Raw genomic sequence first — 26304 nt, 5'->3', positions numbered from 1 at the left:
GAGCGAGTGGTCTTAGGTTACGAATGTTCTTAGGTCTGACAAAGAACGTATAATGCAAGCCTTTGCCTACTTGAGACACGATGCTCTATTAGAGACGGGCCCATGTGGAACAGCAGGGCTGAAAGAGGCACGCCAAGCGCGTGAGCTTACCCCATGGTCCTGCCTTCGGAAGCAGCCGGACCAGCTTGCAGCTCTGCCCAACTTTCTTTTCCTGAAGTCTCGAAGAGCCGCTGCGAGCGAAGTGAAAGCGAGTCACTTCCTGAAACAGCACGCCCGCCTCCGCGAGCTCCGAAGGGGTGGCCTCTGCCTGTCGTGACATCAAGACAGACAGGGCGCACCTCGCCGCTGCCGAGGCTGCCTCATGGTGGGAGGCCGTCTTAAAGGAACATTGTCATTTCCACCGAGGTCAGTATCTGCAGGAACACACTGATGCTTCAGTATGAAGAAAGAAACCTTTGTTTAATTTCCCACACCAGGAAACAAGCGGGAGGGGGAGCAAGGGAGGTGCCGGCAATGCCGGAACAGAATCGGGGGCGTTCCCGGCGTCGCGTGACGTCGGCAAAAGCCAAAGAATGTCGGGAACGCCCCCGTGTCTGGTCCGGCATTGACGGACAGGCCCCTCGTCCAATGGCAAGGCTCCATTTACGGAGCCAGCCAATGAATGAGGAGGGCCGACCCAAAGCACACTACAATTCTCATCAGGTTTTCGCCTGCGCGAAAAAGATGCGCAGAGCGCATCTTTTTGGCGAGGCAAAACCTAAAAAAGGAAGAGAAAGACAGAAAAACTGTCACCAAGGGAGCAAACAGAAACCTGCAATACAGAGATAACTGGGCACGGAGTGCCTGGCAGCTGATTAAAGGACTGCGCACCCTAGGTATATGGCACGCGGTTATTTTATAACTCCTGCCATGGGTATCTGAGCAGCGCCTTGGACATCAGCACTTATTTTATTTTCACAAATAAAGCACTGCATTTATGTGTGTGGAGATCTCCGCCAAGACTGCAGAGAGATTTGCACTCATAAATTGCACTTATGGGGTGGGAAAATTACCTTTTGAAAAAGGGGTGTGCAGTTCCGAACTGGGGTAGGTCTTAACGTCGGGCGCTACTACGCGTCCAATATGCAAATAGGCGGTTCCTCTGCTACTACCTCAAGGGGTCTTGTTCGATACCCTATGGTACAATATTACTTTTTGTCCTGTTGTGTGACTAATTACTCTTATAATGATCATCTCAATTGAATTCAGTCAGAATGTAGTGTAGGTTTTTTCTGTTAGGTCCTGAAGAATCGCCACATGATTGTTTCCTGACATATTGAGGCGAGAAACATGTTGACCTTGTTTTAGATCAATTTATTCAGCAAGCTAACTAGGACCATCATATCCTAAATTAGCGTTGACATTCTAATTAGGCTAGTGAGCTCAATCATTAAATAGACTGATCCTCAGCATCACCATGCGTATTTTAACCCACCCTTTACCACCACTTTACACTTTGCACTTGAGCCCACACCCCCACTTCACCAGACAGCTAAGAAAAAGATCGCTAGTGGGTGCCCGTTGGGCACTGCAGCGCCGGCCCAACAAGGAGCTAGCCCAATGATGAAGCATGACACCCATTTGGGTCTGTGAGGGTCCGTGCTCCTAATGGAGCACATTCCTTTACCTGGAGCTTGAATTTTTTGCACTTTGCTTACCTTGAGGAACTCCACACCCCTTTCCTCAATAGATTAATGGTACTTGGAGCATGTGTGCTGGACCTGAATATCTCCTGGTTCTCTTTGTTATAGAGTGTGAAAATGACCTTCATAAACTCCTCTCAGTCCCATTTCCAACCTGGAAACAATATGAATTTTACCCTTCCAAAGGCTGAAGCAAATCTCTTTTTAAGATCAAAAGGGGAACATATCACACCCACATCTGGAGGAGGGGCATGGGATAGGATGTATCCGTGGGGAAAGACATTTCCCCAAGAGAGGGAAATATTGTGACCCATTGCAGTGAAGTCAAATTTTCTAAATCCATAAACACTACTTTGGCAGAATGGGTGCTTAATCCAAACCGTAAGTATTGTTTGAAAAGCATTTCTTTCCATGCTGTGGATAGCACTCATTACAGAACTGTAACAGTAGGAACATGGACAGCCGAGTATGAGTATGCACACCCCAAAGTTTTCACAATGTAAGACTTGTGGGAAATCTGTCGGGGGGGAGAGGTTTTCTAACTGGGTTTTTGCTAGGCATGAGTGCACATAGTATTTATGTTAGTGCAGTTTCATGTCTCCTCTGGTCTTTCAACAGGTTATTTTTTATAATTTTTATATTAATGTTCTGAGTGGTTGATAACTGCTTCATTATCTTATAATATGGAAACGATTAACATTTGTTGCAGTCTACACAAGTTTCTGAATATTTTATAATATTTTAGAGCAATAAACAATATTATATTTTTAGCACATGGAAGCCACTGTCAATAAAATAAAGAAAAATAATAAATCATAAACTAGTAAACTTCTAATTTTTCACTGGTATATTTGGAGAAACAATGAATACACCTGCTTGTTTCAAGCTGTCCTTGCCTTCAGAGGCTTGAAGAGGTGATCCTATTGTAGCTATGTGATAGCACCTGGACAATGCCAACCTACCCAGCAATCTCCATCCCTTGTCTGCTACCCTGTGGCAGAGACCAACATGTCAAGTCTATCTAACGGTGAAGGCTCTATGCCTCATGCCAACATACAAACATATGTGTAAAATATGTACACTAGCAAGCTCCTGAAGAGTGGTATGAACTATCGGTGAATTCTGGTAAAACAACACCAACCACCACATACACGTTCTTGCAACTAGACCCACCATATGACAAGAATAATCAAATAATTGTATAGATTGTATGTATCCCTCCAAGAAAGAAAATACTTTAGGTTAGGTACAATTGTGCCCCTACATACAAGGCTACTCGGTGTCCTCTGTGCTGCATGATTTCCAGCTATGAAGTGCATTCATAATCCGCAGAGTTTAGGTTTCGTCGGTGTACATGGATTGGGACGGAGATGGTAAATTAGCTGAGAAGCAGCTTTGTTGCCAATACCCATATCGGCATAAGATAAAAGAGCTTTTAATATTGAAGAAAAATTGATAAATTGAGTGCTCTCGTGGCAGAGAATACCATAAAATCTTGCCTTCACATCACCATAGGGAAAATAATTAGTCCAACAATGGCTAGCTAAATACTGACAAATGACTGAGGTAAAATTGCATCTCTGCTCTGTGTTGGAACTGCTAGGTTGCTATGGACTTCTTTTAACATCTAGTTGGGGCCAGCTGAACCACCAGATAAGCAGTTACCATTGCCTTCGGCTCCCTGGATGAGGACCATCTGCCAGATTTAGATCTCTCCACCCACCTGACAGAATATCCCTTTCTTCAGTGGAGCCTATCCATTGGTAGCTCAACTGAAGGCAAGGAACCTTTGCCAAGTGGATGTCTTGGTTGGGATGTTTCTCTGCAAAAGCAAACTCTCAAACTAGAAATATGTTCTTGCAGAACAAAATAGCAATGGTCCTGACATCCAGGCTTACTGCGCCAGGTAGTCATTGTCTCGTGTCCCTACCTCCAAACATGATGTCTAACAAGGTGACTGCTCTTAAAAGGATGAGTACACAAGTGAGTCACCCTCCCGGTGACTTCCACTGTGACCCGACAGTCCTGTGATAGACAACACCAAAGTTGCTTCTGTTTATACATTTCATACCAAGCACAAAGCTTTAGCATGAGTCATAAAAGCCACAGTAAAAATGGTATAGGGCTAGATGTATGAATATTAGTAATAGCGATTACCAAATAGTGAGGATTGCTATTTGGTCATTTCTATTACTAATGTAGAATGGGTTACTTAGCCCCTATTTCCTAAATAGTGATTTGGAGAGGGTCGCAAATAGACCTACCTCATGAATGTTAATGATGTATGTCACAATTTGTGACCTACTAGGATTCGCTACAAAAGGGGGTGGTGATGGACTGAGCATCTGAACAAATCAAACACTCACACCCAGTCAAAAGATCTGGGTTTAATCCATCACCGTTCTTTAGCCCACTCTGCCACCCCAGTTCAGACATGGCCATATGCAAATCAGTCTGACCCTGTGCCTCATGGGAACAGTCCAGCCCGAACTGCCGAGCCATGCCTTCCCTGGACCGGAAACAAGCTTCCTAGGACCGGTTTCTGGCCTTCCAGCCGTCTTCAGCAAGGCTTGCTTGAATCCAGTGGCAAAGTGAGCAAGGGACTCACGTCTGAGCATACCCTGCCAACTTATGGCAAACAAAGCGGTACAAAAGGGGGTGGTGATGGACTGAGCATCTGAACAAATCAAACACTCACACCCAGTCAAAAGATCTGGGTTTAATCCATCACCGTTCTTTAGCCCACTCTGCCACCCCAGTTCAGACATGGCCATATGCAAATCAGTCTGACCCTGTGCCTCATGGGAACAGTCCAGCCCGAACTGCCAAGCCATGCCTTCCCTGGACCGGAAACAAGCTTCCTAGGACCGGTTTCTAGCATTCCAGCCGTCTTCAGCCAGGCTTGCTTGAATCCAGTGGCAAAGTGAGCAAGGGACTCACGTCTGAGCATACCCTGCCAACTTATGGTGAACAAAGCGGTACAAAAGGGGGTGGTGATGGACTGAGCATCTGAACAAATCAAACACTCACACCCAGTCAAAAGATCTGGGTTTAATCCATCACCGTTCTTTAGCCCACTCTGCCACCCCAGTTCAGACATGGCCATATGCAAATCAGTCTGACCCTGTGCCTCATGGGAACAGTCCAGCCCGAACTGCCAAGCCATGCCTTCCCTGGACGGAAACAAGCTTCCTAGGACCGGTTTCTGGCATTCCAGCCGTCTTCAGCCAGGCTTGCTTGAATCCAGTGGCAAAGTGAGCAAGGGACTCACTTCCGAGCATACCCTGCCAACTTATGGCGAACAAAGCGGTACAAAAGGGGGTGGTGATGGACTGAGCATCTGAACAAATCAAACACTCACACCCAGTCAAAAGATCTGGGTTTAATCCATCACCGTTCTTTAGCCCACTCTGCCACCCCAGTTCAGACATGGCCATATGCAAATCAGTCTGACCCTGTGCCTCATGGGAACAGTCCAGCCCGAACTGCCAAGCCATGACTTCCCTGGACCGGAAACAAGTTTCCTAGGACCGGTTTCTGGCATTCCAGCCGTCTTCAGCCAGGCTTGCTTGAATCCAGTGGCAAAGTGAGCAAGGGACTCACGTCTGTTCGGGATGGACTGTTCCCATGAGGCACAGGGTCAGACTGATTTGCATATAGCCATGTCTGAACTGGGGCGGCAGAGTGGGCTAAAGAACGGTGATGGATTAAACCCAGATCTTTTGACTGGGTGTGAGTGTTTGATTGATTCAGATGCTCCGTCCATCATCACCCCCTTTTGTACCGCTTTTGGCCGCCATAAGTGTGGCAGGGTATGCTCAGACGTGAGTCCCTTGCTCACTTTGCCACTGGATTCAAGCAAGCCGGGCTGAAGACGGCTGGAATGCCAGAAACCGGTCCTCGGAAGCTTGTTTCCGGTCCAGGGAAGGCATGGCTTGGCAGTTCGGGATGGACTGTTCCCATGAGGCACAAGGTCAGACTGATTTGCATATAGCCATGTCTGAACTGGGGTGGCAGAGTGGGCTAAAGAACGGTGATGGATTAAACCCAGATCTTTTGACTGGGTGTGAGTGTTTGATGGATTCAGATGCTCCGTCCATTACCACCCCCTTTTGTACCGCTTTTGGCCGCCATAAGTGTGGCAGGGTATGCTCAGACCTGAGTCCCTTGCTCACTTTGCCACTGGATTCAAGCAAGCCGGGCTGAAGACGGCTGGAATGCCAGAAACCGGTCCTCGGAAGCTTGTTTCCGGTCCAGGGAAGGCATGGCTTGGCAGTTCGGGATGGACTGTTCCCATGAGGCACAGGGTCAGACTGATTTGCATATAGCCATGTCTGAACTGGGGTGGCAGAGTGGGCTAAAGAACGGTGATGGATTAAACCCAGATCTTTTGACTGGGTGTGAGTGTTTGATTGATTCAGATGCTCCGTCCATCACCACCCCCTTTTGTACCGCTTTTGGCCGCCATAAGTGCGGCAGGGTATGCTCAGACGTGAGTCCCTTGCTCACTTTGCCACTGGATTCAAGCAAGCCGGGCTGAAGACGGCTGGAATGCCGGAAACCGGTCCCCGGAAGCTTGTTTCCGGTCCAGGGAAGGCATGGCTTGGCAGTTCGGGATGGACTGTTCCCATGAGGCACAAGGTTAGACTGATTTGCATATAGCCATGTCTGAACTGGGGTGGCAGAGTGGGCTAAAGAACGGTGATGGATTAAACCCAGATCTTTTGACTGGGTGTGAGTGTTTGATTGATTCAGATGCTCCGTCCATCACCACAGCCTTTTGTACCGCTTTTGGCTGCCATAAGTGTGGCAGGGTATGCTCAGACGTGAGTCCCTTGCTCACTTTGCCACTGGATTCAAGCAAGCCGGGCTGAAGACGGCTGGAATGCCAGAAACCGGTCTTCGGAAGCTTGTTTCTGGTCCAGGGAAGGCATGACTTGGCAGTTCAGGATGGACTGTTCCCATGAGGCACAGGGTCAGACTGATTTGCATATAGCCATGTCTGAACTGGGGTGGCAGAGTGGGCTAAAGAACGGTGATGGATTAAACCCAGATCTTTTGACTGGGTGTGAGTGTTTGATTGATTCAGATGCTCCGTCCATCACCACCCCCTTTTGTACCGCTTTTGGCCGCCATAAGTGTGGCAGGGTATGCTCAGACGTGAGCCCCTTGCTCACTTTGCCACTGGATTCAAGCAAGCCGGGCTGAAGACGGCTGGAATGCCAGAAACCGGTCCTCGGAAGCTTGTTTCCGGTCCAGGGAAGGCATGGCTTGGCAGTTCGGGATGGACTGTTCCCATGAGGCACAAGGTCAGACTGATTTGCATATAGCCATGTCTGAACTGGGGTGGCAGAGTGGGCTAAAGAACGGTGATGGATTAAACCCAGATCTTTTGACTGGGTGTGAGTGTTTGATGGATTCAGATGCTCCGTCCATCACCACCCCCTTTTGTACCGCTTTTGGCCGCCATAAGTGTGGCAGGGTATGCTCAGACCTGAGTCCCTTGCTCACTTTGCCACTGGATTCAAGCAAGCCGGGCTGAAGACGGCTGGAATGCCAGAAACCGGTCCTCGGAAGCTTGTTTCCGGTCGAGGGAAGGCATGGCTTGGCAGTTCGGGATGGACTGTTCCCATGAGGCACAGGGTCAGACTGATTTGCATATAGCCATGTCTGAACTGGGGTGGCAGAGTGGGCTAAAGAACGGTGATGGATTAAACCCAGATCTTTTGACTGGGTGTGAGTGTTTGATTGATTCAGATGCTCCGTCCATCACCACCCCCTTTTGTACCGCTTTTGGCCGCCATAATTGCGGCAGGGTATGCTCAGACGTGAGTCCCTTGCTCACTTTGCCACTGGATTCAAGCAAGCCGGGCTGAAGACGGCTGGAATGCCGGAAACTGGTCCCCGGAAGCTTGTTTCCGGTCCAGGGAAGGCATGGCTTGGCAGTTCGGGATGGACTGTTCCCATGAGGCACAAGGTTAGACTGATTTGCATATAGCCATGTCTGAACTGGGGTGGCAGAGTGGGCTAAAGAACGGTGATGGATTAAACCCAGATCTTTTGACTGGGTGTGAGTGTTTGATTGATTCAGATGCTCCGTCCATCACCACAGCCTTTTGTACCGCTTTTGGCTGCCATAAGTGTGGCAGGGTATGCTCAGACGTGAGTCCCTTGCTCACTTTGCCACTGGATTCAAGCAAGCCGGGCTGAAGACGGCTGGAATGCCAGAAACCGGTCTTCGGAAGCTTGTTTCCGGTCCAGGGAAGGCATGACTTGGCAGTTCGGGATGGACTGTTCCCATGAGGCACAGGGTCAGACTGATTTGCATATAGCCATGTCTGAACTGGGGTGGCAGAGTGGGCTAAAGAACGGTGATGGATTAAACCCAGATCTTTTGACTGGGTGTGAGTGTTTGATTGATTCAGATGCTCCGTCCATCACCACCCCCTTTTGTACCGCTTTTGGCCGCCATAAGTATGGCAGGGTATGCTCAGATGTGAGTCCCTTGCTCACTTTGCCACTGGATTCAAGCAAGCCGGGATGAAGACGGCTGGAATGCCAGAAACCGGTCCTTGGAAGCTTGTTTCCGGTCCAGGGAAGGCATGGCTTGGCAGTTCGGGATGCACTGTTCCCATGAGGCACAGGGTCAGACTGATTTGCATATAGCCATGTCTGAACTGGGATGGCAGAGTGGGCTAAAGAACGGTGATGGATTAAACCCAGATATTTTGACTGGGTGTGAGTGTTTGATTGATTCAGATGCTCTGTCCATCACCACCCCCTTTTGTACCATTTTGGCCGCCATAAGTGTGGCAGGGTATGCTCAGACGTGAGTCCCTTGCTCACTTTGCCACTGGATTCAAGCAAGCCGGGCTGAAGACGGCTGGAATGCCAGAAACCGGTCCTCGGAAGCTTGTTTCCGGTCCAGGGAAGGCATGGCTTGGCAGTTCGGGATGGACTGTTCCCATGAGGCACAGGGTCAGACTGATTTGCATATAGCCAAGTCTGAACTGGGTTGGCAGAGTGGGCTAAAGAACGGTGATGGATTAAATCCAGATCTTTTGACTGGGTGTGAGTGTTTGATTGATTCAGATGCTCCGTCCATCACCACCCCCTTTTGTACCGCTTTTGGCCGCCATAAGTGTGGCAGGGTATGCTCAGACGTGAGTCCCTTGCTCACTTTGCCACTGGATTCAAGTAAGCCGGGCTGAAGACGGCTGGAATGCCAGAAACCGGTCCTCGGAAGCTTGTTTCCGGTCCAGGGAAGGCATGGCTTGGCAGTTCGGGATGGACTGTTCCCATGCGGCACAGGGTCAGACTGATTCGCATATAGCCATGTCTGAACTGGGGTGGCAGAGTGGGCTAAAGAACGGTGATGGATTAAACCCAGATCTTTTGACTGGGTGTGAGTGTTTGATTGATTCAGATGCTCCGTCCATCACCACCCCCTTTTGTACCGCTTTTGGCCGCCATAAGTGTGGCAGGGTATGCTCAGACGTGAGTCCCTTGCTCACTTTGCCACTGGATTCAAGCAAGCTGGGCTGAAGACGGCTGGAATGCCAGAAACCGGTCCTCGGAAGCTTGTTTCCGGTCCAGGGAAGGCATGGCTTGGCAGTTCGGGATGGACTGTTCCCATGAGGCACAGGGTCAGACTGATTTGTATATAGCCATGTCTGAACTGGGGTGGCAGAGTGGGCTAAAGAACGGTGATGGATTAAACCCAGATCTTTTGACTGGGGGTGAGTGTTTGATTGATTCAGATGCTCCGTCCATCACCACCCCATTTTGTACCGCTTTTGGCCGCCATAAGTGTGGCAGGGTATGCTCAGACGTGAGTCCCTTGCTCACTTTGCCACTGGATTCAAGCAAGCCGGGCTGAAGACGGCTGGAATGCCAGAAACCGGTCCTCGGAAGCTTGTTTCCGGTCCAGGGAAGGCATGGCTTGGCAGTTCGGGATGGACTGTTCCCATGAGGCACAGGGTCAGACTGATTTGCATGTAGCCATGTCTGAACTGGGGTGGCAGAGTGGGCTAAAGAACGGTGATGGATTAAACCCAGATCTTTTGACTGGATGTGAGTGTTTGATTGATTCAGATGCTCCGTCCATCACCACCCCCTTTTGTACCGCTACTAGGATTCACTGCCTTCACAGGGATGGGGCCTTGCTGGGGTCAGCAGACCACCATGTCTGTGAATGCTTTTAAATAGAGAAATAATTTGTGTTAAATGGACCCCGTTTACCTTAATGGAAAACGGGATGCGTTTAAAAATAATAATAATTAAAAGTTTAATTTTTGGTTTTTTAAGAGCAAGCAGTCTGCCATGAGACCACCACCTGCTGTTAATAAAATCTTTTTAAAATATTCTCAAAGGGGAAGGGGTCCCAGAGGGACACATTCCAATTTTCGAATGGGTTACCACCAACTTGGAGTTCGTGGTCAAGTGCAAATGTTTTGCCACCACATTTCAGTCACAAAACATTCATACATCCCATTCTGAGCTGGTATTTGGAAGGGATGGCCTAAACATGCCCCTTCCAAATACCCAATCGGTATGTACTCGCAATTCCAAATTGCAATTCGGCAGCATATTACCGAATCTCAATTTTGGATTAATAAATACAAAATTCAATGAATTCTAAAGCCTACTGCTTAATGTTGTGCTAAAGGAACAAGTATTTTAAATATATTTTTACTCTTTTCTCTTTCTCCTAGATTACAGTGACTTTTTTATATAACATATTTAAAAAGAGAATCCTTACTAGGACATAGTAATTGTAAAATTTTTTTGTCTCTTGCACATGACTATTGGTTGCACAATACACAGCCAATTTTTGGATCTATTGTACTGTTTTATATTGCTTCTGCGGGAATGCTGTTTTACGAAACAGTATAATGCAGTATGGACGTTCTTATCTTAAGATGATGTATTTTTAGATAATTTCACTATAGAACTTGAGAACATTTATACATTTTATTTTTTGTGATGTGGGATGAGTACATGTGGGTTGATATGTATTTTTATAGTATATGTTTCAGTGTTATTGTATTTTTGGTTTGTTTAATTATAACCAAATGAAGTATTACTGCTACTACTGCCAAAATGCATTTTTGGGGTCAGAAATGGCCCGTTTCTGTGAATCGGGTCATTTGCGACTGCAAAAACGCTTCATACATCTAGCCCTAAGGGTTTTAAATTTCAGACTTTCAATGCTGGCAGTGTTCCTGTGATATGCTATTGTTTTCTTGCTAAGACACTAACTCATTGCTTACTGGTATATGACAAAGAATTCACCATGTCTGACTCATAGAGCCTTTCAGCAAGTGCATGATATGTGTAGCTCAGATCCTGGCCATTACTAAAACCTTCCTGTAGCATGTTTAACAGAGACCATGGCAGACCAATAAAGTAAATAAAATGCTAATAACATATATTTAAACAACATATGCAATGTCTTGTTCAAGCTATATTATTACCATAGCAATCAATTTTCTAAAAACCAGTGTTCTACACAACAACTGGTCTTATTTGTTTTCTATATAAAGCTGATACTCCACAAGTGATTCAAGAGGTCACTCACCTCAGGGAATTTTTTCAGCACATAAGTAGGAGAACAGGATTTGTGTTAGAATACTGACTCCAGAATACCAACTACCATTATATCATGAAGGTAAGTATATACCGGTAAGTATAGATTTCCTATTCTTACCTTTATTGATGTAACTTGAACATATATATATATATATATATATATCAACACGAACAGGTTACCCTTGTAAGAAGAGCCACAAGCAGGATGGTTAATCTTTCTCGCGTTTAATTTCCAGGAAGCTGCAAGATAAACAATGGAATTCTTTTCCAAGAGTTCAGGTGCCTGACGCGTTTCATGCGTTCTCGCATTTACTCAGAGGCACAAATTAGTCACTGCGTGCAGCCTTCAACAATCCTTAAATGTGCAGTTACCCGCCCCAGTGGGCGTTGGCCAGCGCTAGGCCTGCTGGTCAAGGTAGTGCCAAAATTAATCTTCAGTGAGTGGCTTGCAACGCGATGAAAATTGTTCATTATTAAACCACAGTGGGTTGGAAGAGAGTCTCTGTTTTTGCATCTTACACTGTAATTCTTCCAAGAACACGACCTTCCTGCCCTTTGAATGCTGTTTCACGTTGATTACAGCACAGGTCCATTTAGTATTGGCAGAGCTCTTCACCCGACCGGGACAGCCGGTATAAATCAACACGAACAGGTTACCCTTGTAAGAAGAGCCACAAGCAGGATGGTTAATCTTTCTCGCGTTTAATTTCCAGGAAGCTGCAAGATAAACAAAGGAATTCTTTTCCAAGAGTTCAGGTGCCTGACGCGTTTCATGCGTTCTCGCATTTCCTCAGAGGCACAAATTAGTCACTGCGTGCAGCCTTCAACAATCCTTAAATGTGCAGTTACCCGCCCCAGTGGGCGTTGGCCAGCGCTAGGCCTGCTGGTCAAGGTAGTGCCAAAATTAATCTTCAGTGAGTGGCTTGCAACGCGATGAAAATTGTTCATTATTAAACCACAGTGGGTTGGAAGAGAGTCTCTGTTTTTGCATCTTACACTGTAATTCTTCCAAGAACACGACCTTCCTGCCCTTTGAATGCTGTTTCACGTTGATTACAGCACAGGTCCATTTAGTATTGGCAGAGCTCTTCACCCGACCGGGACAGCCGGTATAAATCAACATGAACAGGTTACCCTTGTAAGAAGAGCCACAAGCAGGATGGTTAATCTTTCTCTCGTTTAATTTCCAGGAAGCTGCAAGATAAACAAAGGAATTCTTTTCCAAGAGTTCAGGTGCCTGACGCGTTTCATGCGTTCTCGCATTTCCTCAGAGGCACAAATTAGTCACTGCGTGCAGCCTTCAACAATCCTTAAATGTGCAGTTACCCGCCCCAGTGGGCGTTGGCCAGCGCTAGGCCTGCTGGTCAAGGTAGTGCCAAAATTAATCTTCAGTGAGTGGCTTGCAACGCGATGAAAATTGTTCATTATTAAACCACAGTGGGTTGGAAGAGAGTCTCTGTTTTTGCATCTTACACTGTAATTCTTCCAAGAACACGACCTTCCTGCCCTTTGAATGCTGTTTCACGTTGATTACAGCACAGGTCCATTTAGTATTGGCAGAGCTCTTCACCCGACCGGGACAGCCGGTATAAATCAACACGAACAGGTTACCCTTGTAAGAAGAGCCACAAGCAGGATGGTTAATCTTTCTCGCGTTTAATTTCCAGGAAGCTGCAAGATAAACAAAGGAATTCTTTTCCAAGAGTTCAGGTGCCTGACGCGTTTCATGCATTCTCGCATTTCCTCAGAGGCACAAATTAGTCACTGCGTGCAGCCTTCAACAATCCTTAAATGTGCAGTTACCCGCCCCAGTGGGCGTTGGCCAGCGCTAGGCCTGCTGGTCAAGGTAGTGCCAAAATTAATCTTCAGTGAGTGGCTTGCAACGCGATGAAAATTGTTCATTATTAAACCACAGTGGGTTGGAAGAGAGTCTCTGTTTTTGCATCTTACACTGTAATTCTTCCAAGAACACGACCTTCCTGCCCTTTGAATGCTGTTTCACGTTGATTACAGCACAGGTCCATTTAGTATTGGCAGAGCTCTTCACCCGACCGGGACAGCCGGTATAAATCAACACGAACAGGTTACCCTTGTAAGAAGAGCCACAAGCAGGATGGTTAATCTTTCTCGCGTTTAATTTCCAGGAAGCTGCAAGATAAACAAAGGAATTCTTTTCCAAGAGTTCAGGTGCCTGACGCGTTTCATGCGTTCTCGCATTTCCTCAGAGGCACAAATTAGTCACTGCGTGCAGCCTTCAACAATCCTTAAATGTGCAGTTACCCGCCCCAGTGGGCGTTGGCCAGCGCTAGGCCTGCTGGTCAAGGTAGTGCCAAAATTAATCTTCAGTGAGTGGCTTGCAACGCAATGAAAATTGTTCATTATTAAACCACAGTGGGTTGGAAGAGAGTCTCTGTTTTTGCATCTTACACTGTAATTCTTCCAAGAACACGACCTTCCTGCCCTTTGAATGCTGTTTCACGTTGATTACAGCACAGGTCCATTTAGTATTGGCAGAGCTCTTCACCCGACTGGGACAGCCGGTATAAATCAACACGAACAGGTTACCCTTGTAAGAAGAGCCACAGGCAGGATGGTTAATCTTTCTCGCGTTTAATTTCCAGGAAGCTGCAAGATAAACAAAGGAATTCTTTTCCAAGAGTTCAGGTGCCTGACGCGTTTCATGCGTTCTCGCATTTCCTCAGAGGCACAAATTAGTCACTGCGTGCAGCCTTCAGCAATCCTTAAATGTGCAGTTACCCGCCCCAGTGGGCGTTGGCCAGCGCTAGGCCTGCTGGTCAAGGTAGTGCCAAAATTAATCTTCAGTGAGTGGCTTGCAACGCGATGAAAATTGTTCATTATTAAACCACAGTGGGTTGGAAGAGAGTCTCTGTTTTTGCATCTTACACTGTAATTCTTCCAAGAACACGACCTTCCTGCCCTTTGAATGCTGTTTCACGTTGATTACAGCACAGGTCCATTTAGTATTGGCAGAGCTCTTCACCCGACCGGGACAGCCGGTATAAATCAACACGAACAGGTTACCCTTGTAAGAAGAGCCACAAGCAGGATGGTTAATCTTTCTCGCGTTTAATTTCCAGGAAGCTGCAAGATAAACAAAGGAATTCTTTTCCAAGAGTTCAGGTGCCTGACGCGTTTCATGCGTTCTCGCATTTCCTCAGAGGCACAAATTAGTCACTGCGTGCAGCCTTCAACAATCCTTAAATGTGAAGTTACCCGCCCCAGTGGGCGTTGGCCAGGCTAGGCCTGCTGGTCAAGGTAGTGCCAAAATTAATCTTCAGTGAGTGGCTTGCAACGCGATGAAAATTGTTCATTATTAAACCACAGTGGGTTGGAAGAGAGTCTCTGTTTTTGCATCTTACACTGTAATTCTTCCAAGAACACGACCTTCCTGCCCTTTGAATGCTGTTTCACGTTGATAACAGCACAGGTCCATTTAGTATTGGCAGAGCTCTTCACCCGACCGGGACAGCCGGTATAAATCAACACGAACAGGTTACCCTTGTAAGAAGAGCCACAAGCAGGATGGTTAATCTTTCGCTGGCCAACGCCCACTGGGGCGGGTAACTGCACATTTAAGGATTGTTGAAGGCTGCACGCAGTGACTAATTTGTGCCTCTGAGGAAATGCGAGAACGCATGAAACGCGTCAGGCACCTGAACTCTTGGGAAAGAATTCCTTTGTTTATCTTGCAGCTTCCTGGAAATTAAACGCGAGAAAGATTAACCATCCTGCTTGTGGCTCTTCTTACAAGGGTAACCTGTTCGTGTTGATTTATACCGGCTGTCCCGGTCGGGTGAAGAGCTCTGCCAATACTAAATGGACCTGTGCTGTAATCAACGTGAAACAGCATTCAAAGGGCAGGAAGGTCGTGTTCTTAGAAGAATTACAGTGTAAGATGCAAAAACAGAGACTCTCTTCCAACCCACTGTGGTTTAATAATGAACAATTTTCATTGCGTTGCAAGCCACTCACTGAAGATTAATTTTGGCACTACCTTGACCAGCAGGCCTAGAGCTGGCCAACGCCCACTGGGGTGGGTAACTGCACATTTAAGGATTGTTGAAGGCTGCACGCAGTGACTAATTTGTGCCTCTGAGGAAATGCGAGAACGCATGAAACACGTCAGGCACCTGAACTCTTGGAAAAGAATTCCTTTGTTTATGTTGCAGCTTCCTGGAAATTAAACGCGAGAAAGATTAACCATCCTGCTTGTGGCTCTTCTTACAAGGGTAACCTGTTCGTGTTGATTTATACCGGCTGTCCCGGTCGGGTGAAGAGCTCTGCCAATACTAAATGGACCTGTGCTGTAATCAACGTGAAACAGCATTCAAAGGGCAGGAAGGTCGTGTTCTTGGAAGAATTACAGTGTAAGATGCAAAAACAGAGACTCTCTTCCAACCCACTGTGGTTTAATAATGAACAATTTTCATCGCGTTGCAAGCCACTCACTGAAGATTAATTTTGGCACTACCTTGACCAGCAGGCCTAGCGCTGGCCAACGCCCACTGGGGCGGGTAACTGCACATTTAAGGATTGTTGAAGGCTGCACGCAGTGACTAATTTGTGCCTCTGAGGAAATGCGAGAACGCATGAAACGCGTCAGGCACCTGAACTCTTGGAAAAGAATTCCTTTGTTTATCTTGCAGCTTCCTGGAAATTAAACGCGAGAAAGATTAACCATCCTGCTTGTGGCTCTTCTTACAAGGGTAACCTGTTCGTGTTGATTTATACCGGCTGTCCCGGTCGGGTGAAGAGCTCTGCCAATACTAAATGGACCTGTGCTGTAATCAACGTGAAACAGCTTTCAAAGGGCAGGAAGGTCGTGTTCTTGGAAGAATTACAGTGTAAGATGCAAAAACAGAGACTCTCTTCCAACCCACTGTGGTTTAATAATGAACAATTTTCATCGCGTTGCAAGCCACTCACTGAAGATTAATTTTGGCACTACCTTGACCAGCAGGCCTAGCGCTGGCCAACGCCCACTGGGGCGGGTAACTGCACATTTAAGGATTGTTGAAGGCTGCACGCAGTGACTAATTTGTGCCTCTGAGGAAATGCGAGAACGCATGAAACGCGTCAGGCACCTGAACTCTTGGAAAAGAATTCCTTTGTTTATCTTGCAGCTTCCTGGAAATTAAACGCGAGAAAGATTAACCATCCTGCTTGTGGCTCTTCTTACAAGGGTAACCTGTTCGTGTTGATTTATACCGGCTGTCCCGGTCGGGTGAAGAGCTCTGCCAATACTAAATGGACCTGTGCTGTAATCAACGTGAAACAGCATTCAAAGGGCAGGAAGGTCGTGTTCTTGGAAGAATTACAGTGTAAGATGCAAAAACAGAGACTCTCTTCCAACCCACTGTGGTTTAATAATGAACAATTTTCATCGCGTTGCAAGCCACTCACTGAAGATTAATTTTGGCACTACCTTGACCAGCAGGCCTAGCGCTGGCCAACGCCCACTGGGGCGGGTAACTGCACATTTAAGGATTGTTGAAGGCTGCATGCAGTGACTAATTTGTGCCTCTGAGGAAATGCGAGAACGCATGAAACGCGTCAGGCACCTGAACTCTTGGAAAAGAATTCCTTTGTTTATCTTGCAGCTTCCTGGAAATTAAACGCGAGAAAGATTAACCATCCTGCTTGTGGCTCTTCTTACAAGGGTAACCTGTTCGTGTTGATTTATACCGGCTGTCCCGGTCGGGTGAAGAGCTCTGCCAATACTAAATGGACCTGTGCTGTAATCAACGTGAAACAGCATTCAAAGGGCAGGAAGGTCGTGTTCTTGGAAGAATTACAGTGTAAGATGCAAAAACAGAGACTCTCTTCCAACCCACTGTGGTTTAATAATGAACAATTTTCATCGCGTTGCAAGCCACTCACTGAAGATTAATTTTGGCACTACCTTGACCAGCAGGCCTAGCGCTGGCCAACGCCCACTGGGGCGGGTAACTGCACATTTAAGGATTGTTGAAGGCTGCACGCAGTGACTAATTTGTGCCTCTGAGGAAATGCGAGAACGCATGAAACGCGTCAGGCACCTGAACTCTTGGAAAAGAATTCCTTTGTTTATCTTGCAGCTTCCTGGAAATTAAACGCGAGAAAGATTAACCATCCTGCTTGTGGCTCTTCTTACAAGGGTAACCTGTTCGTGTTGATTTATACCGGCTGTCCCGGTCGGGTGAAGAGCTCTGCCAATACTAAATGGACCTGTGCTGTAATCAACGTGAAACAGCATTCAAAGGGCAGGAAGGTCATGTTCTTGGAAGAATTACAGTGTAAGATGCAAAAACAGAGACTCTCTTCCAACCCACTGTGGTTTAATAATGAACAATTTTCATCGCGTTGCAAGCCACTCACTGAAGATTAATTTTGGCACTACCTTGACCAGCAGGCCTAGCGCTGGCCAACGCCCACTGGGGCGGGTAACTGCACATTTAAGGATTGTTGAAGGCTGCATGCAGTGACTAATTTGTGCCTCTGAGGAAATGCGAGAACGCATGAAACGCGTCAGGCACCTGAACTCTTGGAAAAGAATTCCTTTGTTTATCTTGCAGCTTCCTGGAAATTAAACGCGAGAAAGATTAACCATCCTGCTTGTGGCTCTTCTTACAAGGGTAACCTGTTCGTGTTGATTTATACCGGCTGTCCCGGTCGGGTGAAGAGCTCTGCCAATACTAAATGGACCTGTGCTGTAATCAACGTGAAACAGCATTCAAAGGGCAGGAAGGTCGTGTTCTTGGAAGAATTACAGTGTAAGATGCAAAAACAGAGACTCTCTTCCAACCCACTGTGGTTTAATAATGAACAATTTTCATCGCGTTGCAAGCCACTCACTGAAGATTAATTTTGGCACTACCTTGACCAGCAGGCCTAGCGCTGGCCAACGCCCACTGGGGCGGGTAACTGCACATTTAAGGATTGTTGAAGGCTGCACGCAGTGACTAATTTGTGCCTCTGAGGAAATGCGAGAACGCATGAAACGCGTCAGGCACCTGAACTCTTGGAAAAGAATTCCTTTGTTTATCTTGCAGCTTCCTGGAAATTAAACGCGAGAAAGATTAACCATCCTGCTTGTGGCTCTTCTTACAAGGGTAACCTGTTCGTGTTGATTTATACCGGCTGTCCCGGTCGGGTGAAGAGCTCTGCCAATACTAAATGGACCTGTGCTGTAATCAACGTGAAACAGCATTCAAAGGGCAGGAAGGTCGTGTTCTTGGAAGAATTACAGTGTAAGATGCAAAAACAGAGACTCTCTTCCAACCCACTGTGGTTTAATAATGAACAATTTTCATCGCGTTGCAAGCCACTCACTGAAGATTAATTTTGGCACTACCTTGACCAGCAGGCCTAGCGCTGGCCAACGCCCACTGGGGCGGGTAACTGCACATTTAAGGATTGTTGAAGGCTGCACGCAGTGACTAATTTGTGCCTCTGAGGAAATGCGAGAACGCATGAAACGCGTCAGGCACCTGAACTCTTGGAAAAGAATTCCTTTGTTTATCTTGCAGCTTCCTGGAAATTAAACGCGAGAAAGATTAACCATCCTGCTTGTGGCTCTTCTTACAAGGGTAACCTGTTCGTGTTGATTTATACCGGCTGTCCTGGTCGGGTGAAGAGCTCTGCCAATACTAAATGGACCTGTGCTGTAATCAACGTGAAACAGAATTCAAAGGGCAGGAAGGTCGTGTTCTTGGAAGAATTACAGTGTAAGATGCAAAAACAGAGACTCTCTTCCAACCCACTGTGGTTTAATAATGAACAATTTTCATCGCGTTGCAAACCACTCACTGAGGATTAATTTTGGCACTACCTTGACCAGCAGGCCTAGCGCTGGCCAACGCCCACTGGGGCGGGTAACTGCACATTTAAGGATTGTTGAAGGCTGCACGCAGTGACTAATTTGTGCCTCTGAGGAAATGCGAGAACGCATGAAACGCGTCAGGCACCTGAACTCTTGGAAAAGAATTCCTTTGTTTATCTTGCAGCTTCCTGGAAATTAAACGCGAGAAAGATTAACCATCCTGCTTGTGGCTCTTCTTACAAGGGTAACCTGTTCGTGTTGATTTATACCGGCTGTCCCGGTCGGGTGAAGAGCTCTGCCAATACTAAATGGACCTGTGCTGTAATCAACGTGAAACAGCATTCAAAGGGCAGGAAGGTCGTGTTCTTGGAAGAATTACAGTGTAAGATGCAAAAACAGAGACTCTCTTCCAACCCACTGTGGTTTAATAATGAACAATTTTCATCGCGTTGCAAGCCACTCACTGAAGATTAATTTTGGCACTACCTTGACCAGCAGGCCTAGCGCTGGCCAACGCCCACTGGGGCGGGTAACTGCACATTTAAGGATTGGTGAAGGCTGCACGCAGTGACTAATTTGTGCCTCTGAGGAAATGCGAGAACGCATGAAACGCGTCAGGCACCTGAACTCTTGGAAAAGAATTCCTTTGTTTATCTTGCAGCTTCCTGGAAATTAAACGCGAGAAAGATTAACCATCCTGCTTGTGGCTCTTCTTACAAGGGTAACCTGTTCGTGTTGATTTATACCGGCTGTCCCGGTCGGGTGAAGAGCTCTGCCAATACTAAATGGACCTGTGCTGTAATCAACGTGAAACAGCATTCAAAGGGCAGGAAGGTCGTGTTCTTGGAAGAATTACAGTGTAAGATGCAAAAACAGAGACTCTCTTCCAACCCACTGTGGTTTAATAATGAACAATTTTCATCGCGTTGCAAGCCACTCACTGAAGATTAATTTTGGCACTACCTTGACCAGCAGGCCTAGCGCTGGCCAACGCCCACTGGGGCGGGTAACTGCACATTTAAGGATTGTTGAAGGCTGCACGCAGTGACTAATTTGTGCCTCTGAGGAAATGCGAGAACGCATGAAACGCGTCAGGCACCTGAACTCTTGGAAAAGAATTCCTTTGTTTATCTTGCAGCTTCCTGGAAATTAAACGCGAGAAAGATTAACCATCCTGCTTGTGGCTCTTCTTACAAGGGTAACCTGTTCGTGTTGATTTATACCGGCTGTCCCGGTCGGGTGAAGAGCTCTGCCAATACTAAATGGACCTGTGCTGTAATCAACGTGAAACAGCATTCAAAGGGCAGGAAGGTCGTGTTCTTGGAAGAATTACAGTGTAAGATGCAAAAACAGAGACTCTCTTCCAACCCACTGTGGTTTAATAATGAACAATTTTCATCGCGTTGCAAGCCACTCACTGAAGATTAATTTTGGCACTACCTTGACCAGCAGGCCTAGCGCTGGCCAACGCCCACTGGGGCGGGTAACTGCACATTTAAGGATTGTTGAAGGCTGCACGCAGTGACTAATTTGTGCCTCTGAGGAAATGCGAGAACGCATGAAACGCGTCAGGCACCTGAACTCTTGGAAAAGAATTCCTTTGTTTATCTTGCAGCTTCCTGGAAATTAAACGCGAGAAAGATTAACCATCCTGCTTGTGGCTCTTCTTACAAGGGTAACCTGTTCGTGTTGATTTATACCGGCTGTCCCGGTCGGGTGAAGAGCTCTGCCAATACTAAATGGACCTGTGCTGTAATCAACGTGAAACAGCATTCAAAGGGCAGGAAGGTCGTGTTCTTGGAAGAATTACAGTGTAAGATGCAAAAACAGAGACTCTCTTCCAACCCACTGTGGTTTAATAATGAACAATTTTCATCGCGTTGCAAGCCACTCACTGAAGATTAATTTTGGCACTACCTTGACCAGCAGGCCTAGCGCTGGCCAACGCCCACTGGGGCGGGTAACTGCACATTTAAGGATTGTTGAAGGCTGCACGCAGTGACTAATTTGTGCCTCTGAGGAAATGCGAGAACGCATGAAACGCGTCAGGCACCTGAACTCTTGGAAAAGAATTCCTTTGTTTATCTTGCAGCTTCCTGGAAATTAAACGCGAGAAAGATTAACCATCCTGCTTGTGGCTCTTCTTACAAGGGTAACCTGTTCGTGTTGATTTATACCGGCTGTCCCGGTCGGGTGAAGAGCTCTGCCAATACTAAATGGACCTGTGCTGTAATCAACGTGAAACAGCATTCAAAGGGCAGGAAGGTCGTGTTCTTGGAAGAATTACAGTGTAAGATGCAAAAACAGAGACTCTCTTCCAACCCACTGTGGTTTAATAATGAACAATTTTCATCGCGTTGCAAGCCACTCACTGAAGATTCATTTTGGCACTACCTTGACCAGCAGGCCTAGCGCTGGCCAACGCCCACTGGGGCGGGTAACTGCACATTTAAGGATTGTTGAAGGCTGCACGCAGTGACTAATTTGTGCCTCTGAGGAAATGCGAGAACGCATGAAACGCGTCAGGCACCTGAACTCTTGGAAAAGAATTCCTTTGTTTATCTTGCAGCTTCCTGGAAATTAAACGCGAGAAAGATTAACCATCCTGCTTGTGGCTCTTCTTACAAGGGTAACCTGTTCGTGTTGATTTATACCGGCTGTCCCGGTCGGGTGAAGAGCTCTGCCAATACTAAATGGACCTGTGCTGTAATCAACGTGAAACAGAATTCAAAGGGCAGGAAGGTCGTGTTCTTGGAAGAATTACAGTGTAAGATGCAAAAACAGAGACTCTCTTCCAACCCACTGTGGTTTAATAATGAACAATTTTCATCGCGTTGCAAGCCACTCACTGAAGATTAATTTTGGCACTACCTTGACCAGCAGGCCTAGCGCTGGCCAACGCCCACTGGGGCGGGTAACTGCACATTTAAGGATTGTTGAAGGCTGCACGCAGTGACTAATTTGTGCCTCTGAGGAAATGCGAGAACGCATGAAACGCGTCAGGCACCTGAACTCTAGGAAAAGAATTCCTTTGTTTATCTTGCAGCTTCCTGGAAATTAAACGCGAGAAAGATTAACCATCCTGCTTGTGGCTCTTCTTACAAGGGTAACCTGTTCGTGTTGATTTATACCGGCTGTCCCGGTCGGGTGAAGAGCTCTGCCAATACTAAATGGACCTGTGCTGTAATCAACGTGAAACAGCATTCAAAGGGCAGGAAGGTCGTGTTCTTGGAAGAATTACAGTGTAAGATGCAAAAACAGAGACTCTCTTCCAACCCACTGTGGTTTAATAATGAACAATTTTCATCGCGTTGCAAGCCACTCACTGAAGATTAATTTTGGCACTACCTTGACCAGCAGGCCTAGCGCTGGCCAACGCCCACTGGGGCGGGTAACTGCACATTTAAGGATTGTTGAAGGCTGCACGCAGTGACTAATTTGTGCCTCTGAGGAAATGCGAGAATGCATGAAACGCGTCAGGCACCTGAACTCTTGGAAAAGAATTCCTTTGTTTATCTTGCAGCTTCCTGGAAATTAAACGCGAGAAAGATTAACCATCCTGCTTGTGGCTCTTCTTACAAGGGTAACCTGTTCGTGTTGATTTATACCGGCTGTCCCGGTCGGGTGAAGAGCTCTGCCAATACTAAATGGACCTGTGCTGTAATCAACGTGAAACAGCATTCAAAGGGCAGGAAGGTCGTGTTCTTGGAAGAATTACAGTGTAAGATGCAAAAACAGAGACTCTCTTCCAACCCACTGTGGTTTAATAATGAACAATTTTCATCGCGTTGCAAGCCACTCACTGAAGATTAATTTTGGCACTACCTTGACCAGCAGGCCTAGCGCTGGCCAACGCCCACTGGGGCGGGTAACTGCACATTTAAGGATTGTTGAAGGCTGCACGCAGTGACTAATTTGTGCCTCTGAGGAAATGCGAGAACGCATGAAACGCGTCAGGCACCTGAACTCTTGGAAAAGAATTCCTTTGTTTATCTTGCAGCTTCCTGGAAATTAAACGCGAGAAAGATTAACCATCCTGCTTGTGGCTCTTCTTACAAGGGTAACCTGTTCGTGTTGATTTATACCGGCTGTCCCGGTCGGGTGAAGAGCTCTGCCAATACTAAATGGACCTGTGCTGTAATCAACGTGAAACAGCATTCAAAGGGCAGGAAGGTCGTGTTCTTGGAAGAATTACAGTGTAAGATGCAAAAACAGAGACTCTCTTCCAACCCACTGTGGTTTAATAATGAACAATTTTCATCGCGTTGCAAGCCACTCACTGAAGATTAATTTTGGCACTACCTTGACCAGCAGGCCTAGCGCTGGCCAACGCCCACTGGGGCGGGTAACTGCACATTTAAGGATTGTTGAAGGCTGCACGCAGTGACTAATTTGTGCCTCTGAGGAAATGCGAGAACGCATGAAACGCGTCAGGCACCTGAACTCTTGGAAAAGAATTCCTTTGTTTATCTTGCAGCTTCCTGGAAATTAAACGCGAGAAAGATTAACCATCCTGCTTGTGGCTCTTCTTACAAGGGTAACCTGTTCGTGTTGATTTATACCGGCTGTCCCGGTCGGGTGAAGAGCTCTGCCAATACTAAATGGACCTGTGCTGTAATCAACGTGAAACAGCATTCAAAGGGCAGGAAGGTCGTGTTCTTGGAAGAATTACAGTGTAAGATGCAAAAACAGAGACTCTCTTCCAACCCACTGTGGTTTAATAATGAACAATTTTCATCGCGTTGCAAGCCACTCACTGAAGATTAATTTTGGCACTACCTTGACCAGCAGGCCTAGCGCTGGCCAACGCCCACTGGGGCGGGTAACTGCACATTTAAGGATTGTTGAAGGCTGCACGCAGTGACTAATTTGTGCCTCTGAGGAAATGCGAGAACGCATGAAACGCGTCAGGCACCTGAACTCTTGGAAAAGAATTCCTTTGTTTATCTTGCAGCTTCCTGGAAATTAAACGCGAGAAAGATTAACCATCCTGCTTGTGGCTCTTCTTACAAGGGTAACCTGTTCGTGTTGATTTATACCGGCTGTCCTGGTCGGGTGAAGAGCTCTGCCAATACTAAATGGACCTGTGCTGTAATCAACGTGAAACAGAATTCAAAGGGCAGGAAGGTCGTGTTCTTGGAAGAATTACAGTGTAAGATGCAAAAACAGAGACTCTCTTCCAACCCACTGTGGTTTAATAATGAACAATTTTCATCGCGTTGCAAGCCACTCACTGAGGATTAATTTTGGCACTACCTTGACCAGCAGGCCTAGCGCTGGCCAACGCCCACTGGGGCGGGTAACTGCACATTTAAGGATTGTTGAAGGCTGCACGCAGTGACTAATTTGTGCCTCTGAGGAAATGCGAGAACGCATGAAACGCGTCAGGCACCTGAACTCTTGGAAAAGAATTCCTTTGTTTATCTTGCAGCTTCCTGGAAATTAAACGCGAGAAAGATTAACCATCCTGCTTGTGGCTCTTCTTACAAGGGTAACCTGTTCGTGTTGATTTATACCGGCTGTCCCGGTCGGGTGAAGAGCTCTGCCAATACTAAATGGACCTGTGCTGTAATCAACGTGAAACAGCATTCAAAGGGCAGGAAGGTCGTGTTCTTGGAAGAATTACAGTGTAAGATGCAAAAACAGAGACTCTCTTCCAACCCACTGTGGTTTAATAATGAACAATTTTCATCGCGTTGCAAGCCACTCACTGAAGATTAATTTTGGCACTACCTTGACCAGCAGGCCTAGCGCTGGCCAACGCCCACTGGGGCGGGTAACTGCACATTTAAGGATTGGTGAAGGCTGCACGCAGTGACTAATTTGTGCCTCTGAGGAAATGCGAGAACGCATGAAACGCGTCAGGCACCTGAACTCTTGGAAAAGAATTCCTTTGTTTATCTTGCAGCTTCCTGGAAATTAAACGCGAGAAAGATTAACCATCCTGCTTGTGGCTCTTCTTACAAGGGTAACCTGTTCGTGTTGATTTATACCGGCTGTCCCGGTCGGGTGAAGAGCTCTGCCAATACTAAATGGACCTGTGCTGTAATCAACGTGAAACAGCATTCAAAGGGCAGGAAGGTCGTGTTCTTGGAAGAATTACAGTGTAAGATGCAAAAACAGAGACTCTCTTCCAACCCACTGTGGTTTAATAATGAACAATTTTCATCGCGTTGCAAGCCACTCACTGAAGATTAATTTTGGCACTACCTTGACCAGCAGGCCTAGCGCTGGCCAACGCCCACTGGGGCGGGTAACTGCACATTTAAGGATTGTTGAAGGCTGCACGCAGTGACTAATTTGTGCCTCTGAGGAAATGCGAGAACGCATGAAACGCGTCAGGCACCTGAACTCTTGGAAAAGAATTCCTTTGTTTATCTTGCAGCTTCCTGGAAATTAAACGCGAGAAAGATTAACCATCCTGCTTGTGGCTCTTCTTACAAGGGTAACCTGTTCGTGTTGATTTATACCGGCTGTCCCGGTCGGGTGAAGAGCTCTGCCAATACTAAATGGACCTGTGCTGTAATCAACGTGAAACAGCATTCAAAGGGCAGGAAGGTCGTGTTCTTGGAAGAATTACAGTGTAAGATGCAAAAACAGAGACTCTCTTCCAACCCACTGTGGTTTAATAATGAACAATTTTCATCGCGTTGCAAGCCACTCACTGAAGATTAATTTTGGCACTACCTTGACCAGCAGGCCTAGCGCTGGCCAACGCCCACTGGGGCGGGTAACTGCACATTTAAGGATTGTTGAAGGCTGCACGCAGTGACTAATTTGTGCCTCTGAGGAAATGCGAGAACGCATGAAACGCGTCAGGCACCTGAACTCTTGGAAAAGAATTCCTTTGTTTATCTTGCAGCTTCCTGGAAATTAAACGCGAGAAAGATTAACCATCCTGCTTGTGGCTCTTCTTACAAGGGTAACCTGTTCGTGTTGATTTATACCGGCTGTCCCGGTCGGGTGAAGAGCTCTGCCAATACTAAATGGACCTGTGCTGTAATCAACGTGAAACAGCATTCAAAGGGCAGGAAGGTCGTGTTCTTGGAAGAATTACAGTGTAAGATGCAAAAACAGAGACTCTCTTCCAACCCACTGTGGTTTAATAATGAACAATTTTCATCGCGTTGCAAGCCACTCACTGAAGATTAATTTTGGCACTACCTTGACCAGCAGGCCTAGCGCTGGCCAACGCCCACTAGGGCGGGT

General features: G+C 46.8%; 1 protein-coding gene across 2 annotated transcripts in view; it reads left to right on the top strand.

Moving 5' to 3' along the window:
- The window catches only part of CD53 (CD53 molecule), a 269108-nt gene extending 266591 nt beyond the window's left edge, over positions 1-2517 (top strand). For both annotated transcript variants that reach the window (XM_078644132.1, XM_078644131.1), the window contains exon 9: positions 767-2517. The gene's annotated coding sequence lies outside the window, so the exon portion shown is untranslated. The remainder of the gene's footprint in view (positions 1-766) is intronic.
- The last annotated feature ends 23787 nt before the right edge of the window (positions 2518-26304 follow it).

The sequence above is a fragment of the Lissotriton helveticus genome, chromosome 5_1, assembly GCF_964261635.1.
Source record: "Lissotriton helveticus chromosome 5_1, aLisHel1.1, whole genome shotgun sequence".
In the NCBI taxonomy this organism is placed as follows: Eukaryota; Metazoa; Chordata; class Amphibia; order Caudata; family Salamandridae; genus Lissotriton; species Lissotriton helveticus.
This window is presented reverse-complemented; position numbering and strand designations above follow the sequence as displayed.